Below are 19,152 nucleotides of genomic sequence, written 5' to 3' on the forward strand. Positions count from 1 at the left end.
TATTTGTTCATTTTTCATGTGACTAGAGGAGGCTTTTTGAGTCTTAATTTACCCACGGTCTCTAATTCATTAATTCCTCCCCTTTCCCCAAATAATTTTAAAAGAACCAGCCTTTTAATAGTGTAGAGGCAGTCAATATTTGGGTAGGACAGATATTCAAGTTAATGCCCCTAATGCGTTCATTGGTCTGATATGATTGTAGTTACAATGACATTGATTATGGGAGAAGTATAGGCATGCATGTCTCAAATCCAAGAATAAATGGGCTCAAAGAACAACTTGTCATCTTTTGGGTTGTATGTAGAGATAATGCATTGTAAATGCTTTGTCCATCTTACCAATTATTTTGCAGCTGTATCTTTTTTTTAAGTGCCAAATTACTGTTTGTCTATCCTCATTGGTTATTTAGTTTGAGGTTTGTAGCAATTAAATTTTGACTTTTTTAATTAATGCTGTGAGTAATAGCTTGTCATGATAAAAATTTCAAACATGCATTGGTTTTGTCTACTTTTAAAATTGGTGGATTAGTTGCTGTAGCGAAGATATTAAATAATGTTATATAAATACTTGATTTACTATCCGACACTGCTGATGTCTTCTGACATTGAATTCTAGCTCTCTCCAGACTGGTAATCTACCACTGCTCATCTTGGATAAAGTGATTATGCTGTGAGTAAATTATAAAACAGCTGCAGAAATTGAATGTAGACCCTAAGAATCAACAACTTCTAAACCTTGGACTGTCATCCCTGAAAGAAGGGAACAAAATACGTTCTAGGTTGTGGACCTTGGTGAATAAAGTTGTAGAAGGCTTAGGAAAAGTTTCAACTATGTCACCAAAATATTTGCTCTAAAAAACTGATGCCACAAATTTTAAGGCTGACTTAGGAAAATACTTCAATTACACTTATTTTAAATTCAGTGTCACAGTGGCTTAGTCCAGTACGCTGTAGAATCCAAATGCGTTGGACTTAAAAGTTCTCAGAACACATGTTCAGGACAAATTTTTTACTTATGGTCCACAGACTGCTGGTAAATCAAAAAGCTTGAAAGTGGTCTGTGGTACAGCGAGTCTGTTTTTTCCTTTCCTTTATAATATGGTATCAAACTTGTATTCCTTCAGTGTTGGCAGCTATGTGTAGCAGCATCTACTAGTCTGGATTGTTGAGAACTAACTGTTGTACACTTGAAATGTCAGTGAAAGATCAAACAGTCTCCTGAAGAAATGTGAACCCAGGAGTTTGATTTACAGTGATTAATTAACATAAGACTAAGTGTGGCAACTTACAGTCCATTATCTTCTAACAGCAGGGTTAGCTATGTTTGCCCTGGGCTTGCTCTTTAGAATGTCTGGGATATCCTTTTGACTAGAGCACATTTTAGACTTAGACAATAGCAGTTAAACCTACCCTTCAAATAGAAGCTAATGACTTAAGTAGCACCTTTGAGGAGACACTTAAACAGAGAACAGGGAAATGTCTTTTCAGACAGAAATTTCCCTCTTTGATTTGCAGAGATTTGTCATTGTAACTGTTAACCAAACCAACTCAAGTAAAGTTGCTTACAACTATAAAAAATTAGTTAGGTCAACTCCATCTGTAAAAGAATGAGTAAGGACAAAATTTGCATTATACTACTTGAAGTTGCATTTACCAGTGCAAGTGCATGATGATTGGCAGCACCTTATTACAGTACACGTACCCTGGGCAGGGGTTGTTTCTGTGCGTATGCTGTTGGGTTTGGAGGAGGAGGAGGATGGCTGCCTATCGGTGATCAGAACCTACAATATTTTGTATTTACCATGATGTTAAAGTGTGCAACTTAAGGCAATTACACGGACGTGTTACAGCTTGTTACCCTGATGCCTGTACATGTTTTTGCCCTGTGGTTAAATGCAAGGTAATTTGAAGTAGGCTGAACAATTAGGAGTAATTTAAGATTACCTTTGGGTAAAGGGATGCAGGGAAGGTTCTCATGGATTTGAAAAAATACGCGATCTTTTCGAATTGTTGATAGAAGTGTTGTCTTGTAAGATTTTTTTTAATTATTAAAGACTGTGCATTTATTAAATGATCAGTCAGAGTTGGAACATACACAAGGCTTAGCGAGTAGTTTTGCATTGCCATGAAGAGTAGCTATGTGGATACCCTAAAAGGTCCACTGTGCTTCAGAGTCCTGGCATATTGTGCAAAGTCACAAGAAGAAGTCACAAGAAGAACTGAAGCAATGGGGTGAAAAGAATGTCATATCTTTAATATTACCAAGTGATAAATTTTACCACTTTTAAAGCTAGCTGGCTAAACTAGCTGTTTATGTTGGTTCCGTACTAGAATAGAAGGATACTGAAATCAAACTGTTAAATTCCTACTCTCCTAATTCTTCTGTTGGCATAGACAAATCATTCCAGAACAAACAAAAGTTTTTGCTTAGCCAAACTGCTTGAGGAGAGTAGAGTACGGATTTAAAAGAACTCTAAAAATGCTCTACGATTGTGTCTTCAGTGTTCTGGTACTGAAGGCATGCATAATATTGCAGTAATGGGCAAAATATTTTTTGGAAAACTAGTTGTGCCAAAGAATAACTGAAAGTTCTGTTTATAGAAATGTGTTATGCTTGTTTTTTCCACATTTTGAAAGGGAACAGACCAGTAGTTAGTTTTTTAATTTAAAATCCTCTACGTAGTTTCAGGTGGAAATTCAAAGTTTATGTTGATGAGTATATTCTGTTGATTTTCTTTAATTAAGCTTTTGTAAGCACATTGGACATTAGCCTATTCTCTTCGCCCTTTTTAGCTTGATTCCTGTTGAGTGTGGAACAGCCAGTGTGTGTTTTTAATACCAAAGTTCAAATCCAATTTTTTGGATTTTTGTGTTCTGTTTTGGTATGTGTTATTTGGATTAATATTGTAAACGAGGAATTCTTCAAAGGGCAACCATATGGCAATATGTCATTCAGTGCCTTAGCCAAATATTGGTATGATGTTGCTGATGTGGGAGGCAGGTCAAATAAGAAAGCATTATGTTTAAATCAGTTTGATTTTAGACAAATGTGTGATAGCTGGCTTTACTGTGGATAAGCCCTAAAAGCAGACTAAAACTCTAAAGCTCTGCAATATGTTCCCCTGGAGAACTTAACCCAGAGAACAAAAGAAAGTTATTTATGAATGTATTCTTTAAGTGGTAGTCATATATTTGTCCTTTCCCCTGATACCTGGAGGGAACTGCAGAAAACTAATTTTATTTACTATGAGACAAAACTTCAAACCTATAGTTCAAACAGTTTCTTTTTTTTTCTCGTTACTTTTTGAATATGTAACTACCCATTCCCACACCTTTTACCTCAGGAATTTCATTCTTTAATTATTTTTGTATCATTATCATTTGTATAATGACTTTGTATTTAGTTTTGTCAGTGTTTTTATTTATTTATTTTTACATGTGTGTGTTGATGTCTGTCTTTGAAGAAAAATCCTAAGCCTATGATGAATGGTAACCATCAGTGGACATACTGACAGCTTGTCTGGTTTAGTGAACGTTGTTTGCTGTGGTCAGTTTCTTACAATCAGCAAATGTGACTTGAGGATTGGTATTTAAAGATTAGTGCCTTTTGGATATAAAACCCACTGATGTACCATTCCTTCACCAGTTACAGTGAAAGAGATACGAAGAAAGGCTGTAAGTCTTTCTTGGCCTTTTTCCGTCCTCTGAAGAACTCCAGGGATGTGTAGAGCAGCACGTAATTACCATAATGAGGAAAGATTTGATCAGAGGTTCCCTAAGTGTTTCCAGTTTATCTCCAGCCCAAAACAGTGGGAAGAGTCTTGATCTATGAACTACTGAGCTGCATCAGCCACGGTGAACATCTCTTGCAGGTGCACCTGTCAAGGGAAGATCAAGAACTTTGGAAAGCTGTAAACAGAGATGAGCCAATTTCTACATAGCAGTACTGGTCTGAATAATGTATCTTCTCTGACTTCTACATGAAAAAATGTTGAAAAACAGATCAAGCATATTAAAAATACACTTTTCTTTCAATGAAAGCTAAGTTAGTCATCCCCTTTCTGTCCTTTGTCCATATTTTTAAGTCCACAAAAAGAAAAATTAGCTGGCCTCTGGCTAGCTCATTTGGTAGCAGAAGGTGCTAGGGAGTGGAGGAGTCAGTGTTGTTTGTGTATCTGCACTTACAGTGCTGTTGTGAAGATCACTCAGTTTTAGTATACGTGGGTATATCCGCATGTGGCAGAGTCTGCATGGTGTGCAAGTTCCTAAAGTTCAAAGGAATGCTTTAATTTGCTGGCTGTACACAAGACAAAACTGAGTATGTAAGTTTTTTGTATTACCCTGACTTCAGTAATTGCTATCCCTAATACATAAATAAGGCTGCAACTTGAAAAGAACTGTGCTAGAATATTTTACAGACACTTTAATGTTCACAAATTTTATGGAAGCTTAATATTTCTGAAGATTTCTACTAATATCTGCTCTGCCAACAGATGATTCTTCCTTTTATTAGTTCAGTGTTCTTCCCTGAACAGTTTCAACAGCAGTATCAGCTGCTAGTGGTTTGGAAATGGTGCAAGTCTGTTTACAATTATCTGTATGGATTTCTTGCTTCTGTTGAGCTTATATTAGCTATAAGTTATCCAGTGTTTAACATTCTTTAGGAAACAGATCTCAATAACTGATAGTGAGTTGTCCTATGTCTTGAATTGTTTTGCTACTTAGAGTTAGTAAGCTACATTTCACTGCTGCCAGTTCGAGGGCTGAGAGGTATCTTTCCCATCAATTAATATCATTTAAAACTTGTGAGGGCAAAAAAGGAATTTCATTGCTGAAGTTCATTGGGATAATTTTCCTTGACTGTGTTTGTGCAGGTACTGAGATATACTTTAAAAAAAAAAAAAAGGGGGGGGGGGGGGACAGAAGCTGTATGTGATGATATTTCAGGTGTTTGTGTGCACCAGATTTCTGGACTGGCAGTTTTTCATGAACTCATCATTATTTACTGTCAGTATTTTGAAAAACTTACTTACTTTTTACTACAAAACTTACTTCTGCTCCATAAGGATCTGTTGTAATGGTTGCAAGTTCTTTTGGGAAAGTAAATGTGAAGCCTACTAGAAGTATTTTTCTTAAATATAGTGAGATATAGTGGGGAATTTGTATTGAAATAAGTGGCTGGCTATTGCAATTTACATCAGTGGATATCTGTAAGCCTTCAGAAGTTCCATGCGTAATCTGCTAACGTGTCTTTATAGGTGTTCCATAGAAAATCCAAATATGTAAATGTTCAGATTCTTAAAAATATCTGGTTTGTTATAGCAGTAAAGCTTTTACTTAGAAGTAATTAGCATGGCTGGGATATGACAGTAAAGCTTGTGGAACTTTTTGGTGGATGGTAGGTGCTGAATATATGGGAAAATGCAGTAAATCAATTTCTCATACGATCTGCAGTAAAGACATCTTATTCAGTAGCCCTGTACCATATGAATGAAAAAGCAATGCAGCTCTTAGGTTGATTTGAAAAAGAACAAAGTTGCTTTATTTCATCAATCACCTAGTCTTCTTTAAATGAAAAACATTGCTTGCTTTAACCTGCTGTGTAAGTACAAAAAATAAATTATGGTTGTGTACTGAGAGGTAGTTTTCATTAGGAAGGTTGGTTTCTTCAGCTGTTGATTATTCTTGTAGATATAAAATGTACCACGGTCTCCCGGGGAGTTCTGATAAACAAACCATGCTTAGCACATCTCCTGGGATTCATTTTCATTCATGTTCCATTAGTGATACAAAAGGTAAAATGGAAGCATGCTTACAAATTTTGACAGAAGATTTTTAGGCAGCATACTTCCTTAAAAATAAAGATGGAAAATGTATAGGAACAGTAAACAGAAACACAAAACTTGGAAAGTATGGATTAAGCTATGATCAACGTTCTGTCAAGTAAAGAGATTAAAATAGATGACCATTTCGAGAAGTCTTCCGGGCCTACTTCTCTAAGATGCTGTTTCAATATATATCACAGGGAGGGGGAAAGCACTTACCTATCGCTAAAGCCTTCAGCATACACAATAATTCAGAAACATCTGGAAAAACTATAGACTGGTAATGTAGACATTTTTAGGAAAACTGTTGCCTTGTTTTTATATGAGCTGGTAATCATTGTTTTTAGAAACAAAAGAAAATGCTGATAACTAAAGTAAAACTCAAGAGTTCGATCAATTATTTGTTTTTTCGTTACGGTGTTTGTTTCAAAACAATTTTTTTAATTTGGTGATCTGGATCATGTTTACTGTAGAGGAAAATGTCCTCCTTCCCCTGTTTTTAAAACAAAATAAAGAAGAGTGTTTTTCTTAAACCATATGAAGAGAATTGAACAATGTGATAAATTAGTCTTAGATGGCCAGGATCATCATACTCTGTTAGGACTGGACTACCTGCGTATTAGTAGAATTAAGTGTTAAGGCTTCTAATGGAAGAAATAAAATTTACCAACTTGTTAGTGTAGTCATAACCAAACTGCTGGTGTCCTGGGAAATTAAGGGAATAGAAGAGACTTATTTTCTAACAAATATTACAGTTTTTTTTGTGTTACTACAGCAGATGCATATGCTCCAACTCTACTAGTATGACAAAAAAAAAAAAAGATTCTTGCAGAAATAAGACTATGTTAAATCAAAACGCTTTCATTATACTGGGTTGGTAGGACACCTCAGCAGTATTGGTCATGGAACTTGATTCCAGCCAGCTGTGTGTGTGAACAGATCTTAAATGCAATGGAAACGGAGAGTATTAAAAGATATGATTGCACAAGCTGAATGTTAAAGCTGATGGTCTGAGGAACCTTTCAGCCTCAATACTTTTACCTAGAAAAGTTAGCTTCTGTTTTAGAGAACTAGCAAGATCCAACTTTATGACCCTTTTGTAAGGAGTTGTAGCTCACATGACCAAGGCTGAATTACATTACAGTAATCTTTCATTTAAAAAAAAAAAAAATCAACAATCCGATACATTGCTAATGGAACTAGTTAGCATGAGGAATTGTGTTTCTGAAGATCTTCTAGAAATAACTGTATTAGTAGAGAAGATCAAGAATGATTTTGGAATGCTAAGATCCTACTAAGTGCATCATGAGAGGTAGAAGCTGAGTTGCTGGAAAATTGGGCCAAGCATTTAGTGTGTTGTTCACAGCTGGAAAGTTTGGCTTTTAGAATTATATTGACGATGCCTAAAGCATTTCTTCATACCATTTAATTAAATATAAAAAGTAATTTTTCTTGTCACAAATTGTGTGCCTGTATGCACTGTTTCAAGAAAGCAAGAACAATAAGCAAGTCATAGAGTCCCAGAAAGGTTTGGGTTGGAAAGGACCTTAAAGACCACCTGGTTCCAACCCCCCTGCCATAGGCAGAGACATGCCTCACTAGACCAGGTTGCTCAAAGCCCCACCCAGCCTGGCCTTCAACACCTCCAGGCATCCACAGCTTATCAGGGCAACCTGTTCCACTGCCTCACCACCCTCAGAGTAAAGAATTCCCTCCTATCATCTAACCTAAATTTACCACCTTCTAGGTTAAAGCCATTGCAATGTGTCCTAACACTGCACTCTCTGATAAAGAGTTCTTCTCCATCCGTCTTTAGGTACTTGGTCAGAAAGAACAATGTTAGGTGACTGCCTCCTATAGAAGAGAGATTGTCCCCTGCCCTTCCTTCCCAAGGTGGGAACAAGAACAGATTTCCTGTTGATCTGCAACTGACAGTCTTAATTCACTGACTTTATAAAATAGGAAAACTTTTATCTCTTTCACTAGAAATGTTGATGATCTTACTAATTCTCTATACCTAAGAACTGTTCCTTGGTATGTGAAGTGCTTATGCGATAATCAGATTTTAACTTGTTTTCATCTGTTCTAGTTAAAATTTTTCTGGTTATAGTGTTGTTCCACCTTTCAGAACAGTAAGCTAAAGATGTCATCTGAGTTACTAGTATATTTCTTTTGCTGTGAACAGTAATGTACGCATGGACACCTGTGCTTAAAATTCATTCTTATCAGTGATTTTCATTAGCTCTTTTCCTAAGTGTTTGATTTTCCTAACTGTTCATAGCAACTTCTTTTCAGTCACATTTATTCATCGAGAGAGAAAGGCTGATGTGATTAATAAAGTGTTATTTGACAGGACTTTGCTTCTTAACGATATTAACTCATTTTGGTCCATTTTGCAGAATTTGGTAAAATTACACCTTTTGAACAGGAAGGAGATATGAAAAGCACTTCCAAAATCATTTTGTTTGTCCTTAAAGTTGTGACTAGTAATTTAAAATCAAAACTATGAGCCATTGAGTTTTATGTATTGTAATGAAACATTTTGCTGGGATTACTTAACTATTTTTTTCAAATACTATTTTGAAAGCTTATATACTTATTTTTGTATAATATTAAGAGAGTGTGTAACTGCTTGTGTGTGTCCTGCATCGTGCTGTAGCACGGCTTAAAACTCTTGAATATTTAACTGAAAGTGATATATGACTTGTCAAGTATCAGGTTAAGTTTTTGGTCAAATGTGGTTCATTATTAAGATTCACTTAAGGTTCGTTATTAAGATACACTGCAATGAGTGTGAATTAAGAGCTGAATGAACAGAACTTCTGTTATACAGACTATTTGTGAATGTGGATGACTTTGTGAATTGTAAATGATACTTCAATGGGCGGAAAGAGGGAGGGGAACACTGATTTGAAAAGTTTGGAGAAATATGTTTTCTCTAACAAAATGATGGAAAGACCAGTATGTAGCAGCTGGTCAGAACTGGTTGGTGTAAGATTAGAGATTTAAAATTGTTTCCTTTTACTGCATTTCGGAATTAATATGGTATGCTGGCAGGATGATACTATGGTTGGTAAATGATGCTACAGAAGCTATATAAAATTTTGTGCTGCTGGGGAACTGTAGTACAGTGATTCTGTTTGTGCTGGAAGCTGCTTTGTGTTTAAATTTCGAAGTGCTCGTTTGCAATTGCTTTTGCTTGCCCAGGATGGACCATTGAAGCATACATCCAGCATTAACAGAAGCAAACTTTAAACTAATTGAACTTCTAAGAAAATTTCAACCAAAATTGCTTAATTGTCTTCATGATGATATAACAAAGAAAAATATTTTTTTTCCTGGTGAAACTGTAGCCTTCTGGATCTTAATATAAGATCCTCTTATACCTTTTAAATAAGAGAGGTGTAACTGAGGATTATACAAGAGTGTGTGTGTATGTATATATATGTCTTTGATAAGGACGTAGTGTTTTTACTAATGAAAAAATAGTGAACTACTAATGAAGAACATCAACTCTGAACAATTAAACAGTGAGCAATTCCTGTTCATGCATATTTAGCCGTGGCCTACTGGGGTTTGGCAACAGAGCTCTCTAAGTTCTTACATATGTTTTCTTTCTATCCAGCATTGTGTGGGCCGGGTAGGGTTGTGACCATAATTTGGGAGTGTGGCATTTGTTGTGCAGCTGAAGACCAGAGAGGCTTTGTCTGTTTGTATTCTCTGTTCTGCTTTGTGTGTTTTTCTTTTAATAGATTTGTTTTTGACTGGAATGCAGGTTTTCTCAGAGGTGATGGCTAAAAGTTATTTGTGACAAGTAGCCTTCATTGAGAAAATGGAACCCCCAGGCAAGCATGTATTATAGCTAGCTTTACAAATAGGGTTAGACAGAAAAAGTGCTGCAGTGATTCTGAGAGTATTGGTATGATGAACTATGTGTAAAAAAAAAAAAAAAAAAGTGTATATATATAAAAATATAATATATCAGTGTATGCAGGGAAGATTGGAAGCTGTAGGGGGGGAGAAGGATAATACAGAAAGAGGGTGTAAGGCAGTGCTCGGGAAGTAAGGTCTTTAAACCATGTTTAAAAAGGAGTGAAAAACTTGTTTTGCTTGCACTGAACATGCTTGGAGTGGTAGCTTTAGAAACTATGGTGCAACAACATCTTTTTGACAGATAAAGAGACCTAGGCAATCTAGAAGGATAACTGATGGGTAATGAGTGTGGAGAGCCAGACAAGCTAGGTGCTGACCCTGGCAGAGACTTCTTAACTGGATACTTTTAATAGAAGTGCTTCATTGTACCTATACAGTATTAACAGGCATTTCTGTTGTGCACTCATTAGGGCTTATCTCACATCTCAAACAGCATTATCCATGTACTGAAAATACTGTGAACTGTGAGAGGAGCAGAGCTCTAGAGAACATGGCAAAAATTAGCTCTATTTTTATATTCAGAGCAGTACAGAACTAGAGTGCACAGTTGGCTGATGGTTAGACAGAGTTACTATAAACGGGATTACATCAGTCTGGTGGCCAGTCACTACTGGGGTTCCACAGGGAGCTCCATTTTAGGGCCAGTCCCCTTTAATCTTTTTATAACATTATAATGAGTGGTGTCTGTTCCACTCTGCGCTTACCTCAAGTACTGTGTGAAGTTTGGGGTGCCACAGTATGAGAAGGACATAAAACTATTAGAGAGTATCTAAAGGAGGCCTACGAAGATGGTGAAGGGTGTACAGGGCAAGACATACAAGTAGCAGCTGAGGTCCCTTGGTTTGCTCAGCGCAGAGCAGGCTGAGGGGAGGCCTCATGGCGGCCTGCAGCTCCCTCACGAGGGGAGCGGAGGGGCAGGCACTGAGCTCTGCTCTCTGGGGACAGCAACAGGACCCGAGGGAACGGCATGGAGCTGGGAGAGGGGAGGGTCAGGCTGGGTGTGAGGGAAAGGTCTTGCACCGAGAGGGGGGTCGGGCACTGGGACAGGCTCCCCAGGGCAGCGGTCATGGCACCGAGCCTGCTGGAGTTCAGGAAATGTTTGGACACCGCTCTCAGATGCATGGTTTGGTTTTTGTGTGGTCCTGTGTGGAGCCAGGAGTTGAACTCAAAGACCCTTGTGCATTCTTTCCAGCTCAGGATACTATATGATTATATGATGCTAGAGTGAAGCAAATAAAATGGGTGCAAGACTTTGCTATTAAGTAAGAATTAAGCAAATATTAAAAGCAATATGTTGTAGCAAGTACCAGGAATCCTACTGTGGGGAAAAAAAATTGTATTGATTTAGCAATGTAGACTAATGGGAAATTTTTCCATAATCTTCTGTAGAATAAAAATCTCGCTTTATAAATTTATCAAACAATGTTTTTGTATGCCAAAGAAAAGTTGAATTTAAAGTTGGTGTGTCCAGGCTTGTTTTCTTTTTTTTTTTTTTTTTGAACTGCACTTTTAAGAAAATAAATTTTTAGATGAGGTTCAAATACTTTCACAAATATTTCACAAGTACACAAATATTTTGTGCTGTTTCTTGTCTGTGTGTTTAGCTTGGATGTTATTTGAGCATTTTTTTCATTACTGTGAAATATGAAAGTAAGTAAAATATAAACAATTGTTATCTTGGAGTTTTAGTAGTGTAGGCTACAATTCATGTTGCATTTATTATGTAACTTGATCTATATGTTGTAAAGCAAATTGCTTTATCGGTTTTCTTTGAAAATGTCTTGGGGTTCTACTTTCCACTTTCACTTCAATTTAACAGATCTTACTCTTTTAAGAGAATCTGTAGTAGTATCAGGCAATTATATGCATAAAATGACTCTGATATGTGACCCAAGTCATAAGTTTTAGGTTTAAACTTATGTCCAATGATATTGGTGTCAAAATTTTCACTCATAATTATTTTGTAATTACATTTTGCTGCTGCATAATGTGTTGATGACATAAACATCAAGGTTCTGCTTGAGAACATGATGAATTATGAATCTTTCTATGTTAAGTAGCAGAGACATCCAATTCTATTCCGTAACTTCTGTGTGGCAGAAGTAGGACAGGTAGCAGTGTAGGGTAACTGCTAATTAGTGTAGGGATTATAGTGTAGGGTAGCAGTGTAGGGTAACTGCTAATTCTGACGCTGCTTTGTTCTGAATGTCCAGTTATAGTGCTTTCTAAAAGTAGTCCTTCGACCATTATGAAGTCAGCATGAAAATAGAGGCGGTTTTCTGAACTGCCCTGTTAACAAGTTACCTTTCAAAATTATAATAAATTTTAATAAATTCTATGCTTAATCCTTTATCCTCTGTTGTTAACTTCATGCTAGAATAGGAAACTCATAATGGAAAGGCTTGTTAAGCTTTGACCTCCTAGTTCTGTAGACATATGAAGTAGGGTTTCATTTTTGTAACTGCACACTAAAGCTTCCTGCACAGTGGTATCTTGAACTACTTTGAACAGAGATTGGAGGTTTAATAAATAGGACTTCTTTCACATTACATTGAGATTCTTACTTAACTTTATATATAGGAAACTTAAGATGATGTCATCCAGAGGAACCTTGGCAGGCTTGTGAGGTAGGCCTGTGCAATACTCAAGCAGTTCAACACGGCCAAGTACAGGGTCCTGCACCTGAGCCAGCGCAATCCCCAGTGTCCATACAGACTGTGTGATGAATAGATTGCAAGCAGCCTTGCAGAGTTGGCTTTTGGGAGATACTGGTGGATGAAAAATTGCATATGAGCTGGCAATGTGTGCGTGTAGCCCAGGAGGCCAATTGTACCCGGGGCCACATCAAAAATATCTAGATGATCTTTCAGGTTGTTCCCAACACAAACCATTTTGTGATTTTCAGATGTTTCCAGGCATTTCTTTGATGGATCAAGCTTCAATTTCTGCTTTTGTTTGCTAAGAATCTTTGGACAATTTTTTCTAAAGACTTTTTACTCCCCATTGAAGATAGAAAAACCAAGCTGGTACAACCTAGAACTTGGTAACATGAAAGGTAAATACCAGTTCTCTTGTGATGTGTTCAAACATACATAAAACATTCAGTCATGTGTTTGAGTAGGCTTAAAATATTCAGTCATCCACATGAAAGTGTGTGCAAAGGAATAAAATCCTTCATTTGGAAGGGACCTTTGAAGACCGTGTAGTCCAACAGTCTGACCTCTTCAGAGCTAACCAGAAGTTAAAGCATGTTACTCATACCTGTTATAGTATCCAAATGCTTCTTGAACACTGAGAGGCTTGAGGAATCAACCACCTCCCTAGGAAGCCTGTTCCAGTGGTTGACCACCCTTACGGTACAGAATTTTTTCCTGCCGTCCAGTCTGAACCTCTCCTGGCACAGCTTTGTGCCATTCCTGTGCATCCGGCCATGGGCTCCCAGGGAGCAGAGGCCAGCACCTCCCTCTGCCCTTTCCCTCCCCAGGGAGTTGCAGAAAGCCATGAGGTCACTTCTTGGCCTCTTCTTTTCCAGACTGGACATCCTGAGTATCCTCAGCCTCTCCTCACGGGACATGCCTTCCATCCCTTTTACCAACTTTGTTACCCTCCTCCAGAGCAGAGAGAAAAAGGGAAAGAAATAACGTGAAGTTCACGTGCAGTACTACAGTGCATGCTGGGTGCGCGTGCCTAATTGTTGACTAATTTTAACTAGCTATCTGGACTGGGGTTAAAAAAAGAAAAGCTAAATTGAAATGTATCTGAGGTACCTGTGTGCTTTCACTGGACAGATTTGCATGTAGCTATAAGGCTGTGACAGACAGCTCACCTGCTATTTGAGTCATCTCAGGACAAATTGTTTGACAGGTTTAATATTCAGTGGTTTTGCTTGTGACCCACTCAGTGAAATCTTTGATACATATAAATGCAGTGCATTTCATGCAAACCCTGTGGAACTACAACAATTGTATGTCACTTCTAGAGGCTCTTTCATTTTTAAGCCAGAATCCTACATTCTTGTTGGATGTAGATTTTTTTATTAAGGTTAACATACCATATCAAGCCAGTCACATGAGGATGAGATGATATTGCTGTAATTTGTAAATGACAGGAAAGTCTGAAATACTCCTGATTGTGGTAGGATTTAGATAAGCTCTAAAAATTGCCACCTTGCTATGTTTGAACTCCTGAACTTGAACTCCTAAAAAGCAAGAGTTCAGTTCCAGATACCTAAGCTTTCAAAACAGTAGTTTTTAGTATCTGGAGAGACTTTAACTGTTATAGAACTGTTATAGCTTTCTGGAAACAGCACTGAATGAAGCAATTTCACTGGTGTGGCACTAGTCAGATTCATCCCCTGTGTTCTTGGGAAAACATTTGAAGGTCTTGCATTTTATATTTGCTTTTCATATACGGATGTTTTATTTTACAACTGTGATGTATACTCCTGTGAATGTCTTAAATACCCTGCCCTTTCTTGTAGGGTGCTTAGAAGTAACTTCCTGAACCATTCTCTCTCCAAGTAACACACAGCTTTTCAAGGGGCAGATGCCAGCAAGATACAGCCAAAGTCTTGGTCCTTGAATTGCATATAGTATATTCTTCCTGTAATTTACAGCAGTTGTCCAGGATGGAAGTGTTGGATACGATCACCCTGGATTGGCTGGTTTGTTGGTTTGTTTGGTGTTTTTCCATAGAAACTGAAAAATCCTACTTGTTTTCTTGTGTTGCAGAGTATTAAGAGATGAGTGCTGTAATGCGGACAGGAACACACTTAACAAATTCTGTACCTTTCATCTCCTGCAGCAGCTATTTCTGTAAGCGTAAGGGTAATGCGAACTAGGCTAAAAATTATTCTATAAGGTTTCAGAGGAAATAACATATTTTTAGCATTTAACCTGTAACAATCCTTTAAAGTCAGAAATAGGTGCACTGTATGACGCAGGATAAGAATCCTATGCTCTCATGCTTTCTCTACCAATGCATTTATTACAGTTTTGACCTGTAGTATGAAAGTTCTTAAAGTTAGTCTTGTGAGATGATATTTTGATGTTAGAAGGGTGGTCACTGAGCCCCTCAAATTAAAAATACCAATCAAATTTATTTAAAATACCAGTTTGTAGTACTGGATCTAATGAAATTCAGCCACAGAGTGGCTGAATTACATATCCCATCAGAGTTTGTTTTAAACTAAATCTGTTGCAAAAACAAGAGCTCTTAAATGCTAAGTTGGATGAAGTAAGGGAGACCAAGTGCTTTAATAGTATACGTTATGATGAAAATTGAGTGGAAATGGAGAAAAAATTATACTGTTACTGCAGTAACAGCTATATCTTGGTAATTCAAGGAGAAAAAACAGGTAGACAGACAGGAAACATTGGAAATGGTACTTGGAGGATTTTCCTCTGGCTGTGCTTTTTTATTTTTTGTGTAAGACCTTTAAATGCAGTCTTTGAGAGCTACCATTTGTATGTGTTGTTGCAAAACTATACTAATACTTAAGTTCCCTGCTGTACTTCAAAACAAATAAGTCCAGGTTTCACTCGAAATATTGTTTCTAACTTCAGTAAAGTTACAGTAAAGACCTGTGCTTGCTTGAAAGCTGGCTTAGACAAAACTTGTTCAAATAGTTGCCTGAAATAGCTTTACAAAGCATACTAATCTTAGAAGTCTACCTGTGTAGTTTTGAATCATTTGGAGTTGTCAGTAATACCTATGGGGGAAGTATTGGGATAATTGTCAAATTAATATACTGCTTATAGTTTTTCTACTTTTTTTTTGTTCATTTGTTTGTCTACAATTCCTAAATGATCTCAATTTCTCTGGTTCTGTGATATAATGGGAAGTTTTTGTCTCCAGAATTTACAAGCAGACCCCTTTTTCTTCGTTATGTTAAAATCTTTATCTAATCTGTCCATTTGTTTATGCTAAAAAAAATATAAACAAAAACTGCAGTGTGCTGTCTCTTGCAGTGGACATAGAATTGTGGACACAAAGTACAGGAGTTTGCTGAAAGGTTAAAACACTTTTTTCAAGTCCAAAATAATTGTATATTTTTTTATCTGAGGTGTTAGTGTAATATTTTATTATGCCAGCCTATAAAAAATCATCACAGTACCTTTTTTCTTTGCTTTATGAATGTGAAGGTACTTAAGAAAACAAACAAAAAAGGTAGTGTTTCTTTCCGCTTTAGCAGAAAGGTTATATTGTTTACAGTCCCGTTCTCACTAGAAGTCACATGCAGAGGCACGCTATCAACAAGAAGTAATTTGCACAAGTTTCGGGTTGTCGGTCTTCTGTTGAATAATCTGCAGTTGCATCAATATAGCATTGTAGATAGAAAATAATTTTATTTCTTAAGTATGTGTTTATTTTTGTTTGTATATGTACACACAGAGCCGCATGCCAGTGCTACTTGTTTGTGTACAATTCTAGACAAATAACACACCTATGGGTAGAAGAAAAACTGTAGAGGATATTGAGGGAAGGGAAAGTCCTTGATTTGGAGTCTGTCCAGAGTTGAAATGTATTGCTCTTCATCGTTGTCAGTTGTAAATCACCTTTGTGTTCATGGGTTTATATACTGTTATCTTTCTTCTCAGATGCTAATACTTTTATGAAGCCTTAGTGATAGGGAGTAAAGTTTTTAATAACTAATTTGCTGATGAGTCTGTAGGGTACTTCTACTTCAAAGCAGACTTGGAATTTGAATGGTTGAATTCTCACAGCACAGAAAAGTTTTTGTTTTTCTGTTTTCTGTTTGTTTTTAAGTAACACTAACTGAAAGTAGTCACGTATTTTTATCCTCACAGTTATTTAGGAGATATTCTAATGTTAAGGTCCTTCTTAGGGGAGGGTGTGTGTGCAGAAGGCTTGAATGCAATCATCCTTTCTATTCCTATGGTAAAATGTAAGGAGTCTGTGTTAAGATGCCTGCCTTATCCCAGTAGCTTGTGCTGAAACCATGGTTCTACTCCAGCTAAAATGTATACCAGCAGTTCTGAGCCGAGTTGCACAGATCAAAATGTTACTTAGCAAGACATCTCTTCAGCTGACACACTTCATTTCAGAACGTCTCTTTTCACGAAGTGGTCTTGGGACATGCTGGGCTGATCCTGCGCTGAACAGACTGTCAGTGCAGGTTTACAGGGAGCTGCGAGCAACAGAAATGAATACCAAACTGGAAATGCTAAGAGCCCGCTAGGTGGTGCCAGAAGGCCTGCTCACTGGTAGCTCTCGAAGCTGGAACAGACCTTAGAAGGCAGAAGCCTGTAGTTAATATCAGAGGTGTGTATTTTGAATTTACAGTTGTGTATCTAAGTTATACTAGCAACATGTGCTACTACCCTCTTCCTCCTTCCAAACACTTTCTTCTTGACTGAAGCAGTGCCTCAGCAAGTCTGCCAATACTTGAACACAAAGTTTCTGTCCGTGTTCATGGTGGTTAAAGGTTAGAAGCATTTAAGGCTGTGTTTTCAGTGCCATTAGCATTAATTATCACAGCTATGTTGTTGTGCTACCTAACATTCCTCTTGCACGGCAATAGTAGGGTCCTGAAGCTTTCACTAGAGTGCAGCAAACATCTTTTTTGCTATGTGTTGCAGTGAAATGCATGTAATTTAAGTTAAGGTAGAGTATTATTTTAAGTGTTTATATTTATTCTGGAGAGTTAAAAGCTCATATATATATTTTAATTTTTCGAAATAATGGAGAGGTTATAGAGGGTGGTTAAACTGCCTTACAGGAAAAGCTGTGTAGTCTGTATGCATGCTGTTCTTTCTCTCTTTTTACCTTTATGGTGGAAAAAATACAGCTTTATGTAGCTCTATTTCTTCAGTCTTAATGCAACTTCCTCCACTTCCTCCCTATTCTGTTAGTATGATTGTACTATTCTAACCTGGTCTTAGCACTCCTTATTTTGAATAGCCTTCTTATTCTTAGTTGGTCTTCACAACTGTCCGAGTGAAACTAAGACAGAAATTGAATTCATAACGCAAGCTTTAGAAAAGCATGTTTTATTTCATTTTTATTAAAAATAGAGAAGTATACTAGATTACAGTTCTTCTCTCTGGACTGTAGGAAGAATGGATTTCTCTTATATGGGTACACAGAGCCTGTGAGACTCAGTATGGCAGTATATGAGAGCACTGCTGTGAATTCGTTTGTTTTCATAATCAGGAATATTTCTGTATTAAAGTAGTTTGATCTAGAATAAAGTATTTTTGAGTTTGGTAAGGAAAAATTATCCTCATGCTGTGTTCTAGTAAAGTGGTTAAATCAATTGCATCCTCTTGCGTCTTCAAGTGCTGTTTAAACTTCCAGTGTTGTTGCCTGGGTATCCTTCAGCATTGTTGTTTATACAGTGGTAGATTTCGAGAGGAGGTGAAATGTGGAAAAAATAATATGCTCCTTTAACAGAATGTTGAAAACTTCCATTTCACAAATTTGTACAAGTTCCTGACTGAATGTTTAAGTTAATTCTTCTAAACACTGATCTTTCCAAAAACTACAAGTTACCAAATGCTTGCTTAAAATAGAAAAATGAGAAATTAGTAAGTAGTTTTGTCTCCCTATTGCTCTTTCCTCCTAGGAGTATTCTGCTGTAGTACTCTCATGTGCCTAGAAGTTAATGAATATTATTCATGGAAGAACTGGCAAATGCTGCTAGATGTAAATTTGCTTATTCTGTGTAACGCTTGCACCATACCTCAAGGCATGTCCTTGTCTATTCCCTTATTCAGTAAGGCACAAGCATAAGATACACCTTTTCTCTCAGCTTGGTCACTGGTTAGGGGCATTCTTTTGTTTTTAACCTGTGTATCAAAACTGACAGCTGGTTGCAAAACTGAAATAAAAGAGAGAAAGTCATCTTCCATTTAACGGATGACAGCAAACATGATTACAGCAATGACATTTCTTCAGGAAAAGGGGCTAAAAAGGATGGTCTGACCTAACCTGCTGTCTTAACTGTGTACAACCCAAAATTAAAACACATCATTGAGAGTATTATCTAAGTGCCTCTTAAATGTGGACAGGCATGGGGCATATATATGTTATGTATCTGCTGTATATCTAGATGCCTCTTGAACACTGACAGGCTTGAGGAATCAGCCATCTCCCTAGGAAGCCTGTTCCAGTGTTTGACCACCCTTACGGTACAGAATTTTTTCCTGCTGTCCAGTCTGAACCTCCCCTGGCACAGCTTTGTGCCATTCCTGTGCATCCGGCCATGGGCTCCCAGGGAGCAGAGGCCAGCACCTCCCTCTGCCCTTCCCCTCCTAAGGGAGTTGCAGAGAGCCAGGAGGTTGCTTCTTGGCGTCCTTCTTGAGACCAGATAACCAGTGTCCTCAGCCTCCCTTTACAGGGTATGCCTTCCATCCCTTTTACCAGCTTTGTTG

At 37.4% G+C, this 19,152-nt stretch overlaps 1 protein-coding gene across 6 annotated transcripts in view; it reads left to right on the forward strand.

Annotated features, from left to right (window-relative positions):
- The window catches only part of SPIN1 (spindlin 1), a 57,979-nt gene that overhangs the window by 11,089 nt on the left and 27,738 nt on the right, over positions 1 to 19,152 (forward strand). The window contains exon 1 of one of the 6 annotated variants that reach the window (XM_035569222.2): positions 16,825 to 17,041. The exons of the other annotated variants lie outside the window; for them this stretch is intronic. The gene's annotated coding sequence lies outside the window, so the exon portion shown is untranslated. Of the gene's footprint in view, positions 1 to 16,824; positions 17,042 to 19,152 lie in introns of those variants that run through there. 6 annotated transcript variants of the gene reach the window in all.

Source organism: Cygnus atratus, chromosome Z (genome assembly GCF_013377495.2).
Source record: "Cygnus atratus isolate AKBS03 ecotype Queensland, Australia chromosome Z, CAtr_DNAZoo_HiC_assembly, whole genome shotgun sequence".
Lineage (NCBI taxonomy): Eukaryota > Metazoa > Chordata > Aves > Anseriformes > Anatidae > Cygnus > Cygnus atratus.